A 14,567-nucleotide genomic window follows, 5' to 3' on the forward strand; every position below is an offset into this window, starting at 1 on the left:
ACAGCATCCCCTAGGTACTATCGTTTCAGTTGTTGCAATCAAGTCTACTCGAAGAGGCGGACATTACTTGCACAATAAATTCAAATGAATAATTGATCAATTAACAGAAATTCACAATTAAACTTTAGATAATTACCTTATGGAACTTATTGCAATTTACAAATTTTAGCAGGGGAGATAAAAATGCGGATCCAGTTCGAAGGATTTCTCAGGATGACGTCGGTTTCGATATGTTAATTCCCGAACATAGCTGTGAAATGCATTGGCGTTCCGATTACTTATGTGCTTCGATGCTTAAAACGATGTTTTGTTAAGAAAGTAAGTGAAACGCCAGCGCATTATTACCCCAAGTTTCACGGCGCATATATCGTAAATGGTGTCATCCATACAAGTGGATGCTCCGTACAGTCTCACCCGCTAGATTTTGTAAATTGCAATATGGTGCCATAAGTTAATTAGTTAATAACTTCATTAGTGTGTTTTTGTTAATTGGTCAAGTATCCATTTCAAATTTTTGTGCAAGTAATTTCCGCCTCTTCGAGTAGACCAGCCCATGCACTAGAATTGTGCTATCTGCCACAGGCAAGTTTTAAAATTTTTTGAAAGTGTTCGTTGACATTAGTTAAATTAAATTATGGGTTTTTGCGCGCCGAAACCACTTTTTGATTATGAAGTACACCGTAGGAGAGGACTCCGGAAATTTTGACCACTTGGGGTTCTTTAACGCACACCTAAATCTAAGTACACGGGTGTTTTCGCATTTCGCCCCCATCGAAATGTGGCCGCCGTGGCCGGGATTTGACCCCGCGACCTCGTGCTCAGAAGCCCAACACCATAGCCACTGAGCAGGTAGTGTCCGTTGAAGCACCCTGTATACAGGGTGCTTTTCTTTAGCTGCACCATATTTTTAAACATTGCCTGTGGCAGATGGCACAATTGAAATCCTTGATCTAGACTACCCGATCAGGCGGCCATTACGTATAGGATAAACCAAAATGATTAAGTAATTAGCATAATAAGGTTATTTAAGTCTTCAACTATTAACATTACGGCCACTATTTCAATCTACGAATTATAGCCGGTGAGTTCGCAAGGCGTATTCACTCGGAACGAGTTTCGAGATATTAATTTTCAAGGTGTCCGACGAAATGCGTTGGTGTTCCAGTTGCTTTTGTGCATCAGCGAATAAAAGAGCGTTTTCTTTAAAAATGTAACTGGAACGCCAGTTCATTTCGTGACAGTGTGACATCGTCGGCATAAATGGAAATATTATATTGAAATTGAAGTTGATTTTATTCATTATAGATTACAGGTTATAAAAACAAATGATATAAAGAAGGGGGTCCCATAGTCAATGACTGTATCGGGACCTCCTGTTATTTATATATATGCGTTTTCTAATGCAACGAATTGAAGTGCATTAAAATCAGATATAAGCAAACATGGAAGAAAGTAAGTACTGGAGAAGGCAAAAACAAGATTACGAGTTAGTTACAAGAAATCTAACGAAGGAAATTATACAATTGCAGGGAGCAAGTGCAGCAAAACCAAATGAACTAAACGAATTGAACATTAACGGACATATTACCCAAACATGCAATACAAAAAAAAAGAATTTCAAATACACATGACCATAAATGCAACAGTAGAAACAACAACAACAAAACAACTTCTAAATACACATGACTATTAATAAAAAAGAAAGGTATCAGAACAGAGGAATATTTGAAGTAATAAGGGGTAAGAAAAAGAGAAAAAAAAGAGAAAAAAGAGAAATGAAAAAAGAAGTTAATGTTAAATATTTTCTGTTAGAAGAAAATTCTTCAGATGTTTTTTTTTTTTTAAATACGGATGTTGAACGCGAAGTTTTGACGCAAAGTGGTATGGAATTCCAAAATGAAAAGGCAGCAAAATGAACTGATTGTTTGCCATAGTTGGTGCGCACCTGAGGTAAAATTAGATTATTGTGCAAAGCAAATCTAGTGACATTAGTGTTTATCAGGCAGGTTTTAGGAATTATACATGCAGGAACTTCATTATTTAATAACCTAAAAATAAATATACCCAGATTATACATCAACGTCCTGTAGTTTATGCGCTAGAGGCAAGAAGACAATATTAAATAATAACGGTGCTAGAACGGAGCCTTGTGGTACCCCACGGTTTGATCTAAAGAAAAAACGAATTCCTGCCCACCTACGCGCACAGAAAATGTTCGGCGGGTCAGGAACGAGTGCACTAATTTCTTCACCTGAAGCGGCAAGCCAAGCGTGTCCATATTTCGTAGAATGGTCTCGTGATTTGCCTTATCGCACGCTTTGGCTATGTCAGTAGCCACCACAGTGCGCACCAAATGAGTGCAAGGTGAGACGTGTAGGACTTCATCTGCCATTATAGCTAGGCCATCTTCCGTACCTAAGTAGGGCCTGAATCCAATCCGGGCCGGATGGTATTTATGGTCGTGTTCGAGCTACCACGAAAGTCGAGTAGCCAGCATTCGCTCAAACAATTTCGTCGCCTTCCGTCGCGCGCGATACATCGGGGTGAGCGGATGGAGAAGGGGTGCGCCTTAGGATTCTGTGATCTGTGAATCTGTGATTGCGCAACATCTTCATTTGCCTTGGTTGACGCGTTATGTACCGTGACTCTTTCTTAGATACGTAGATTTATTGCATACTTATACGTATGTTTAAATATCTTATTGCCAGGTTTTGTGCATACGTGCAGTGCACTTTGTTTCCAGTGAGACTTTTTTGCCCTTGATCAAGCTGTATCTTCGCATTTGTATATTCCATTGTATCTTCGCATTTCTAATGTACGAGGGCGAGTCAACTGAAAGTGAGCCAACCCACCCCGCGCAATATTGGCTCGGTCCGTTATCTGCTAGGCATGCGCGTAGCACACAGGCATCTCTCATTTACAAACGTGACACGCAGGTGTGAGTATAAAGGTTCTTTAATTCTCTCATACACTGGGTTCAACATGGTGGCGTGACTATAATGGACGCTCCAAAAGTTGAACAGCGCGGTGTCGTGAGGTTTTTGCCAGCTGAAGGCGTTTCCCAAAAAGAAATTAGTCGCCGTATGGCTGCCGTGTGCGTTTAACATTACATTTCATTGGCAACTGAGAAACGCTGGAGCAAATGGTTCAAAGAAGGACGTGAAAGTTGCAAAGGCGATCGAAGATCGCGGCCAAAGCCACCGTGCAATCATCGCAAACACAATTGCAAAAGTTGATGAGCTGATTAGACAAGAACGGAGGATAAGCATCGATGAACAGGCAGAGCGTGTGAACATCAGTCACGGTTTAGTTCACACTATAATTCATTAACATCTCGGTTATCGGTTCTTGTGTGCGCAATGGATGCCCAAGATTTTGAACCACCGCCAGAAGACGGAGAAGCTCGGCGCTGCCTTGACTCATCTAATCCGGTATCACAATGAGGGTGACGACTTGTTCTCGGCCCTTGTGACTGGGAACGAATCATGGTGCCACTACTACAAGCCTGAAACACGATGGCAAAGCTTACAGTAGAAACATTCGAATTCACCACTCCCAAAGACCGCAAAGGGCGTCATTTCCGCCGGAAAGGTGTTGTTGACTTTTTTTTTCGATCGTCAGGGGCCATTACTGATAGAATTTGCTAAATCTTGAGAGACTATCAATTATTTCCGATATTGTGAAATGCCGGATCGGCTGCGTGTCGCAATCAAGAACAAACGACGTGGAAAATTGACGAATTGGGTCATCTTCTTCCACGACAATGCCCGTCCCCACGTCGCTGATGTGGTTAATATAAGACTGGAAAATTTCTAGTGGGAAACGCTGCAACATCCGTCATACAGCTCAGACCTGTCGCCTTGCGACTTCTGCATTTTTGGGCAACTGAATAAACAGCTCAAGGGAAGCAGATTCGTGTCGGACGATGACGTGAAAGTGTCAGTTACAGTCTTTTTGGAGCAGCAACCCAAGGAGTTTTATGAGACTGGAATCACGTGACTCGTTAGTCAGTAGGACAAATGTCTAAATGCTCATGGAGACTACTTTTAACTAAAGTACCCCGTTTGTCATATATTCGCATTGGGTCACTTTCATCTGACTCGTCCTCGTATATTTTGCGGAACTACTGCTTTTTATATGTGCTCTCTGTTGCGACTACAATTTCGGTGCAATTGCTCACAATAAACAACCAGTGACAGCTGCTCCTGAGCAATAGATTGGAACAAATGACAGCGTCATTGAGATTTTTCCCTGGCCGTTGTATATGTACAAAAATCTAAACAAGGTTCTTAACTGATCAAGTTTCATTAAAACATTTGTCCTCAACTTGTTCATTTCATGGCGTTTACATCTTTCATATCAGCTGCATGCACTGCTTTGCTGGTTTCGAACTGATGAAGTTCTAAACTGCATGTGATATTTTCTTTGCTTATTAAATGGACAAAAAACATGGAAGCATTTATATCAGTTATTTCGGACACAATTTTTGGGACATACGAGTGTATTCATTTATGAAAAAAATACATATTTTACTTGTCTTGACAGTCCGTAGCGTTCCAGAATTCGTTTGCAGCATCTTTCGCAATCACAACGCAGTTATTATTCATGTATTTGATCCCTCGACCAATTCTATAAGGAGGAGGCCGAGCAACGAGCTAGTTGCTCGGCCTCCTTGGCGGCGGATGTTCCACATCCGCCGCCAAGGTTTGTGGGTGGTGACGCTGGCTTACACTCCCAAGGTTAGTTCTTGTAGTAGCTCATAAATACCCAAGAAAGTGGATGGGGAAACCTCGCCGCGGTAGCTCAATTGGTTAGAGCATCGCACGCATATTGCGAAGACCTGGGATCGTTCCCTACTGGCGGCAAGTTGTTTTTTCATCCACTTTCATTGCCCTTAATTTATCATTTCTTTAATTCAATTAGTAAGTACAAGTAATCTCCCATATGTTTTCCTTTGTGTCTTTGTCTGTTGGCTTCTCATGATATGATTAATAAAAATCGGGCCCCTCGGTTGACCCCCTTTCTTCTCGAATTTAGATATAGTGAATCAATGCCGACACCTGCCTTCTCAGACGGGAGCATCAGTCGCTATCACGGTCTTTTATCTATGTGCGCAAGGTGGTCTTCCAAAGTACTATTCAGATATTGATAGGGCAAATGCTTAGCATTGCTTGGAAAAATATAATCAAATTCAATTTTAGCGACTCAAACAAAGGAATTTTGTAAGACCGCTAAGCAGGAGGTCGCAGGATCGAATACCGGCCACGGCGGCTACATTTCGATGGGGTTAAATGCGAAAACACCCGTGTAGTTAGGTTTAGGTGCACATTAAAGAACCCCAGGTGGTCTATATAAATTTTCGGAGTCCACCACTACGGCGTGCCTCGTAATCAAATCGTAGTTTTGGTACGTAAAACGCCATAATTTAATTTGATTTCGTAAGACCACCTCGCACACGTGAACATTTACAGGGTCCAATAGTTTTTGTACAAAAACAACTTCAGCACAACGTTGAACGAGACCACTGATGGTTAAAAAATGAGGCCGATTCAATAATGAAAACGAATTTTGACCTTCTCTGTGGATATGCATATAACTAAGAAACTTTGTACTGTTAGGATATGAAATCGCATGAGAAGAGAAGGCCGGCGTGCTTCTTGATATATTATTCGCGACAAATTTAGGAAGCCCACGACATAAACGTAATGCCTCTCGTTCTAATAGTAACAGAGGCCAAATTTTGCATGCAGGCCTGCCAGAAAACAAAACGACAGAACATTTATCGGGAGAACATACATGCTATAGATCATAATGAGAGCACGCTGGCGCAATCATGATTTGCTGCTGCTAAATCTACGCAGTGATCATAGGTTAGTGAGCGCTAGGATTCACCTCAATTTGACGATAGATAGAGCAAAATTGGTCAAGAAGAAACAGGTCAACTTACCGGCAGTAAGGGTAAAAGCAGACAAATTCAGGCTGGTACTTGCAAACAAGTACGCAGCCTTAGAACAGAGAGATGATGATGACATAGAGCTAATTAATTAAATCCTAACTAGGCTAGCTTCAGAGGCAGTAATTGAAGTGGGAGGCAAGGCATCATGGCAACCAGTAGGCAAGCTATCCCAAGTAACAAAGGACCTAATAAAGAAACGACAAAGAATGAAAGTGTCCAACTCAAGAGATAAGATAGAATCCGTAGAACTGTCAAAACTGACCAACAAGGCGAAAATAAGTGATATTCGAAACTATAACTTCAAAAAGACTGAAGAAGCCGTAAAAAATGGACGCAGCCTGAAATCGGTGAGAAAGCAACTTGGAATAAGACAAACAAAGATGTATGCACTGCAAGATAAGCAGGATAAGATCATCAGCAATCTCGAAGATATTGTAAAAGAAACGGAAGAATTCTATACCGACCTGCACAATACCCAGAGAAGTCAGGTTTGCTCCACTAGAAACAGTAACGAACAGGATACAGAAACTCCTCCTATAACTAGCGATGAGGTCAGGAGGGTCTTGCAAGACATGAAACGAGGAAGAGCGGCAGGAGAAGATGGAATAACAGTCGATTTAATCAAAGATGGAGGAGACATAATGCTAGAAAAACTGGCGGCTCTCTATACGAAGTGTATATTTACTGCAAGGGTCCCAGAAAACTGCAAGAATGTAAACATTATGCTAATCCACAAAAAGGGAGACATTAAAGAACTGAAAAATTATAGGCCCATTAGGTTACTAACAGTATTATATAAAATATTGACAACAATAATCTCCAATAGAATAAGGGCAACACTGGACATTAGCCAACCAAGGGAACCGGATGGCTTCTGGAAGGAATACTCTACAATGGATCACATCCATGTCATTAATCAGGTTATCGAGAAATCCGCAGAGTACAATAAGCCTCTCTATCTGGCTTTCATAGATTACGCAAAAACATTTGATTCAGTAGAGATACCAGCAGTCATAGAGGCATTGCGTAATCAAGGAGTACAGACCGCTTACGTAAATACTTTGGAAAATATCTACAGAGGTTCTACAGCTACCTTAATTCTACACAAGAAAAGCAGGAAGATACCTATAAAGAAAGGGGTCTGACAGGGAGACACAATCTCTCCAATGCTATTCCCTACGTGCTTGGAAGAAGTATTCAAGCTATTAAACTGGCAAGGGTTAGGAGTAAGGATCGACGCGAATACCTCAGCAAATTTCGGTTTGCCGATGACATTGTTCTATTCAGCAACAATGCAGACGAGTTACAACAAATGATTGATGACCTTAACAGAGAGAGTGTAAGAGTGGGGTTTAAGATTAATATGAAGAAGAGAAAGATAATGATGAATAGCCGGGCAAACGAACAAGAGTTCAGGATCGCCAGTCAGCCTCTAGAGTATGTGAAGGATTGCGTTTAACTAAGTCAATTACTCACAGGGGACCCTGATCATGAGAAGGAAATTTACAGAATAAAGATGGGTTGGAGCACATTCGGCAGAGATTGTCAAATCCTGACTGGAAGCTTAACGTTATCATTGAAAAGGAAGGTGTACAATCAGTGCATTTTACCAGTGCTGATATACGGGGCAGAGACTTGGAGACTGACAAAGAAGCTTGAGAACAAGTTAAGAACCGCGCAAAGAGCGATGGAACGAACATTGCTAGGCATAACGTTAAGAGACAGAAAGAGAGCGGTTTGGAACAGAGAGCAAACGGGTATAGACGATATTCTAATTGACATTAAGAGACAGAAAGAGAGCGGTTTGGAACAGAGATCAAACGGGTATAGACGATATTCTAATTGACATTAAGAGACAGAAAGAGAGCGGTTTGAAACAGAGAGCAAACGGGTATAGACGATATTCTAATTGACATTAAGAGACAGAAAGAGAGCGGTTTGGAACAGAGAGCAAACGGGTATAGACGATATTCTAATTGACATTAAGAGACAGAAAGAGAGCGGTTTGGAACAGAGAGCAAACGGGTATAGACGATATTCTAATTGACATTAAGAGACAGAAAGAGAGCGGTTTGGAACAGAGAGCAAACGGGTATAGACGATATTCTAATTGACATTAAGAGACAGAAAGAGAGCGGTTTGGAACAGAGAGCAAACGGGTATAGACGATATTCTAATTGACATTAAGAGACAGAAAGAGAGCGGTTTGGAACAGAGAGCAAACGGGTATAGACGATATTCTAATTGACATTAAGAGACAGAAAGAGAGCGGTTTGGAACAGAGAGCAAACGGGTATAGACGATATTCTAATTGACATTAAGAGAAAGAAATGGAGCTGGGCAGGTCATGTAATGCGCCGGTTAAATAACCATTGGACCATTAGGGTTACAGAATGGGTGCCAAGAGAAGGGAAACGCAGCCGAGGACGACGGAAGACTAGGTGAAGCGATGAAATTAGGAAATTCGCGGGCGTTAGTTGGAATCGGTTGTCGCAGTGCAGGGGTAATTGGAGATCAAAGGGAGAGGCCGTCGTGCAGTGGACATAAAGCAGGCTGCTGCTGCTGATGATGATGGTGGTGGGTGTGGTGGTGAGTTTTGTTGTTGTTGTTGTTGTTGTTGTTGTTGTTGTTGTTGTTGTTGTTGTTGTTGTTGTTGTTGTTGTTGTTGTTGTTGTTGTTGTTGTTGTTGTTGTTGTTGTTGTTGTTGTTGTTGTTGTTGTTGCGGTGGTGGTGGTGGTGATGATGATGAAATATACGCAACATTCCTACTGCGCGTGCTCAGGTTGAGGTAATATACTCTATATGCGGACTCCATTTAAGCTTTTCGGTGTATATGACACCCAAATCTTTAAGTGAATTCGCCTGCGGGATACTCTCTAGTCGATAAAGAATTGAAAGTTGCACAAGAACGCTTCGAAAGAAAACTAGGATGGCGGTTTTCTTTATATTAAGAGAGAGGTTTATGCCATCAAGCCGCAATTGTAGGCTACTCATATATAGGATTGTAAAGTTTGGTACAAAGCATGTATATCTACCGATGCAACAAGAAATTCGATGTCATCGGCGTATACGTACACATGTACATCCTGTTGCAAAAGAACAGTACTTCGTAAAATTAAACAGGAATGGCGATAGGACTGATCCTTGCGGTCTGACTGTTTATACTTTAATGAAGACAATCCGTATTGAGAGCAATCAAATTCCCTGCTGTTTCGAAATTCACAAACCCAGCCGACAAAATAATTTGGCAGATTTGCGTTCTGAAGCGCGTTTATTAGGCTTACATGCTCTACACTGTCATACGCCTTGGTGATATCCAAAATGACTAAGGCAGCATATATTTTTCTAATATCGTCCAAGTTGATTTCGACTTTCTAGGTCGACGTGGGCACAACGAATCGAGAACCAACGCCTAAAGCCAATTTGGCATGGGCTCAAAATCATGTTCTCTGTTAGCCAATTATCTAGGCGATCATGTAAAATTCTTCTGATTAGTTTTATTAGGCTAGATGTAAGACATATTTGCCTAATTTTATCCAAGATACAAGCAGCAACTTGTTTATTTTAATATTGGCATTGCTTTTGCAAGTCTTTATTCCGGAGAAATGCACGAATATTGAATAGCTTGGTTTACCATGGTAAGCAATTCATCAGGCGAATATCTTAAATAAAGTTTTAATTATTAGCGTAGTAATGCCATCGGGACTTGGCGCGGAATTGGGCAGCGGGCTTACGACATTTGCCAGCTGCGAAACTGTAAATTCTTCAATGTATTCACCATGAGCAGGCAGCGTAATGTGAGAGAGCAAAATACACTTAGATCGACTTTCTACACCTTTAACAATATCTTTCGGAAGAAGAAGTGTATCTGTGCGGTCGCTGTCTTTGTGCGGTGCTCTGATTTTTCTGGTTTTTTGGACATCTACGGTTACAATTCACGACGATTGAATAACAAGACGTCGGGTGAAGATTCAGAGAGCCAGGCGCCTTACAGGTACGTTGTTTCTTTTTTGAAGACCTGGCTATTACCCTGCCACTACAGCGGTCGGAAATAGAGAACATCGTCACGAGCCGTATGCTCGTCCAAGTGTAGCAAGCCATATGAATGATGCTACAGGCCGTAATGAAAAGCCGGGGGGCTTGCAAGCGTCACAGAGCTTCATAAAGCCGGCACGTTTGGTTCTCCACAACTCGGAATCAACTCCGGCGAATTCAGGAATAATGGCTGACGGTGAAGCCGAGAGCAAGAAACCTCGCCTAGAAGACAGCAAGTATGATGATACAACATCGAATTATGAGCTAAGTGATGAAGAAGAGATGGGTGAAGATGCACCATTTACTTTGGTCACGTATAAGAAAAAGCGAGCCGAAGGCATTCCGGTTGTCTTTCGCCCAGCAAGTGAAGGTACTACTTTTTGGCAAGTAAATCCAAATCGAATGTCTGCCGAAATAGTTTCCGCTGCCAAAGAAAAAGTACAGTCTTTCAAAACGACCAGAGACTGAAGGTTCAGTGTGAGCGTTGCTTCCTTAGCATCCGCAAAACGACTTTTGATGCTCTCAAGTGTAGGCGGCCTGGAAGTCAAGCCCTTCATCCCAGAGTCATACACGCGACACGTTGGGAAAGTAAGACATGTGCCTCTGCAGTATACAGACGAACAACACCTATACTTCTTGAAAGACGCAGGAGTTATATCGGCATGCAGACAGATAAGCTATTCCCGCCAAGAAGATGGAGCAGTAAAGCCACATCCACTTCACACGGGAATTCTGACTTTCAGAGGCGATCGCCCTATTCCAGGAAGAATTTACTTGGGTTTCACCAGTCACCCTTTCGAGGAATACCTAGGACCAGCACTTCGCTGCTATAATTGCCAGAGATTTCGGCACATGGCGAAAACCTGCCGCAGCACACGGCGATGCAAAATCTAGTCAGAAGATCATGACCACAAGGAGTGCAAGTCACTTCTTCAACCTAAATGTGCGATCTGTGCAGGGAACCATGCCGCCTCCTCCTCAGGCTGCCCTCAGAAAAACGCAGCGGCACAAATGCATCGACATGAACTTATCCATGGAAGACAACCGCGACGCAATGAACCCGTCCCAACCCCAGATTGTTCATCCAGTGCAAGATCACCCACATCAGCGGGCACCGGAACCACCACAGCCAAGAGAACCAACAAGCTATTCCTCCTCAAGAGAACAACCAACAGTGCAATCAAGAGACCAATCAAGAGGATCACAGTCAAGCGCCCAGTCTTATGCATCAATGCTACGGAAACCCAGACGACAACAGGCAGAAAGTAATGCACAAGAAAGCTCCAATATTCGCACACATTTTTCTCAGCGACCTTAACGCACCTACTGCAGAAGTAACGCCAGCTAATAGCAAACATACCCCCGCATCGATGACACAACTGATTTTGCCAATGCTTTTCGCAGCTCTTAAGGCAATCATATCTGCTCTACCGGAAGCAAACAACCTAGCAGAAGTGAAAGCCTTGTTTCCTCTGGAAGCACTATTGTGTCAACAATCCGGGACGAAACTGCGGCAGGCAGTACATGAATAACCGTTACAAAAATGTCTACATATTTCAGTGGAATGCTGTCTTCGAAGGAAGTGTGCTGACTTTCGTAAACTGCTTGTGCAATACAACTTTCCACTACTTTGCATTCAAGAAGCAGGAATCAATGACGACTTTCGCCTCTCGAATTATGTAATATACAAGACTTCTCGTCAAGGTGCTGTTAGCAGAGTGCTCCTGCGCGTCAGAAAGGACCTGCCATCTTATCAAATTCATTGCCCTTCACTCGGAGGCAGTTAACAAATTTCACTCTTAATCTGGAAGGACACCCTCTAATGATTGTCACACAGCATCGATTTCTTGGCATAATACTTGATAGGCAGCTATCCGGGGCACCCCACATAAAAAAACTCGAATACGAGGTCAATTCCATAGTGACTTTACTTCGCAGACTTGCAGGCACATCATGGGGCGGATCAGTATCGTCCATGCTGACTCTTTACAATGCATTAATACGACAAAAATTGCGTATTCCGCGCCCATCTTGCACGGACTTTCACACACGTCAGAAGAGCGGCTTCGAAGACTTTTAGCTAGAGGACTACGCATATGTCTAGGAGTTCAACGAGCAACTTCTAGCTCTCTTGTAATAGCTGAGGCTCGCCAATCACCATTTTGAGGTATGCGAACTACAGAAACCTGCCGACATTATTTCCGTCTTCAAACACATCATAAAAGCCACCCATTGGCTCTAGACATAATGAAACGAGATAGAAGTTATGTTCATATAGAAATTCAAGAAAATCTTCACATAATGCCAAGAAATGAATTTTGGAACTCAGACCTCGAATATCCTCCATGGCTGCTTACAGTTCCAAAAATCGAGTTGTCAGTAGATGGGATATTCAGAAAAAGAGACATGTTCATTCAAGCTGCTCAACAACTAGCACTTTACCAGATATATATGCGGTATTCTGGATACACACACGTCTATACAGACGGCTCTAGTACAGTAACCTCTTCAACTTCATCATTCATTGTACCGCACCTCCACAAACAAGAATCATTTAAGTTATCTCGTCCGACTTTGTCCACAACGGCTGAACTGTTCGCAATCCTATGTGCGATAAAATTTATATTGCCACTAAGAGATGCGCAAAAATGGGTCATTTTCAGCGATTCACAGGCGGCTCTAACATCACTCTGCAGCACAAAAGGGAAACATTCAGCGATAGTATAAGATATGCAACACTTAAACACCTCACAAAGGCAAGCGAAGCGAAACATACAATAGCATTCCAGTGGATACCAGGGCATTGTAACATTCCTGGCAACAGAGCAGCCGATGAAGCAGCACGACAAGCACATGTGCACTTCAAAGATGATGCGGTTCCGCTCCAAATATCAAATAATGAATTACGCTGCATTGTAAGGACAACGGCTTTCAAAATTTGTAGAAACACTTGGTTTGACCAGAATTCTAAGAGCTCGGACTTATACAATATTGATCCGTTTATTGAATTCAAATTTTCTTTGTCATTAGACAGAACTATGGAAACCCTTATAGGTCGATTAAGGCTAGGTACTGCCTACACAAAGCATTTCTTACACAGAATTGGCAGTGCGGAAACCCCCGAATGTGATTGTGGATTTGTAGACGAAGATATATATCACCTCCTTCTAGATTGCCCACATCACGACACACCGAGATGCCAACTTAAGTCTGCCCTAATTAAATTGGACCGCAGACCTTTCAGTTTAAAGAAAGTTTTGGGTCCTTGGCCAACAACGTCCTTGCAGAAGAGTGCTTTAAAAGCACTAAAGACGTTTCTTGAAGACAGCGCCATTGTTGGACGTTATTATCGCTTTTATTGTTCCTTTCATTTCAATGTCGCTGTCTTCAAGAAACGTCTTCAAGAAACAAGAAACACATTTCGATGTGTTTGTGAATGATATTATGTTGACTGTTCTGTTGTGACTATATGTGACAATGCATTTACACGATGTATGTACCACCCGCTGACTAGAGACTGTTATTAGGCGACATTATCGTTTTTATTTTTGAGACATTCATCTACATAACTGTGGAGACATTTACCTTGTATATTGTATGTACCATGTGTTTCTTACGTCATAGTCTTCCTGTGAAATGGTTGCGTCATAAGTCCTGGTGCTTGTGTGAAAAGGTTATTTCATATGTAATCTTAAACCCTATATATTCTATGATGGCACCATTCAAAAGATAAGGAGTAGCCGGCACCTTAAATTGTGCGTCAACATCTCCTTATATCATATCAATAAAAAAAAACAATATCTTTCAGTAATTTGGCCGATTCGCAGGGTGTTTGGACCACAGAGTCACATTTTATTTGTGGCGGAATGGGGGGGGGGGACCTTTTCAACTTCTCAAAAATCGAAAGAGAGCTTTTCTGTTGGTGGACATTGAACTAAAATTGAAGAGCTTACAATCAAAGGCGTCTTTGGCATTTCAACTGTTCTTTTAAATGTGTGTTGCTGCCACGAACTTATACACTTTCCAGTTGCTAGGACACTGGTTATGACCTAGTTTTCGCAGCGTTGCTTTTTTTATCTTGTAACTACGTGATCACTCCGTGTTCCACATAGGGTTAGAAGACCCACTTTTAGTGGCGGGCACAGTGAATCGAGACTTCTTTACGGAATCTTTTAAAACAGAAAATTAATTTATGGCCTTTTCTTCTTCATTGTCCTATAGCTTATTAGATAAAGCCGTGTGTAAGACCTTTTAAAATGGGCTGCAATCAACAAACGCATTAGAACGCATAGTAATTTGAGTAAACGGGTACACAAGCTAAAAAAATATATAGGAAGATGGTCACCGCTTGTGCTCAAGTCTGATGGAGCCACGACCACCACAGATCGTCTTCTCCGTCTACGTGCTGTACTCGTTATCTTTAAAATGACCCTGTCCCCATCGTTCTGCTCACTGAAGCCGTTGTTCCCATTGATGCATGCTTGCTCTCACACTGCGTAACGCTTTTCGCACTTTTCATTCTGTCAAGCTTTCTGCAGAGGCGATTTGTGATGCAATGAATGACAGCAAGGAGTAT

The sequence above is a fragment of the Dermacentor variabilis genome, chromosome 1, assembly GCF_050947875.1.
Source record: "Dermacentor variabilis isolate Ectoservices chromosome 1, ASM5094787v1, whole genome shotgun sequence".
NCBI lineage: Eukaryota > Metazoa > Arthropoda > Arachnida > Ixodida > Ixodidae > Dermacentor > Dermacentor variabilis.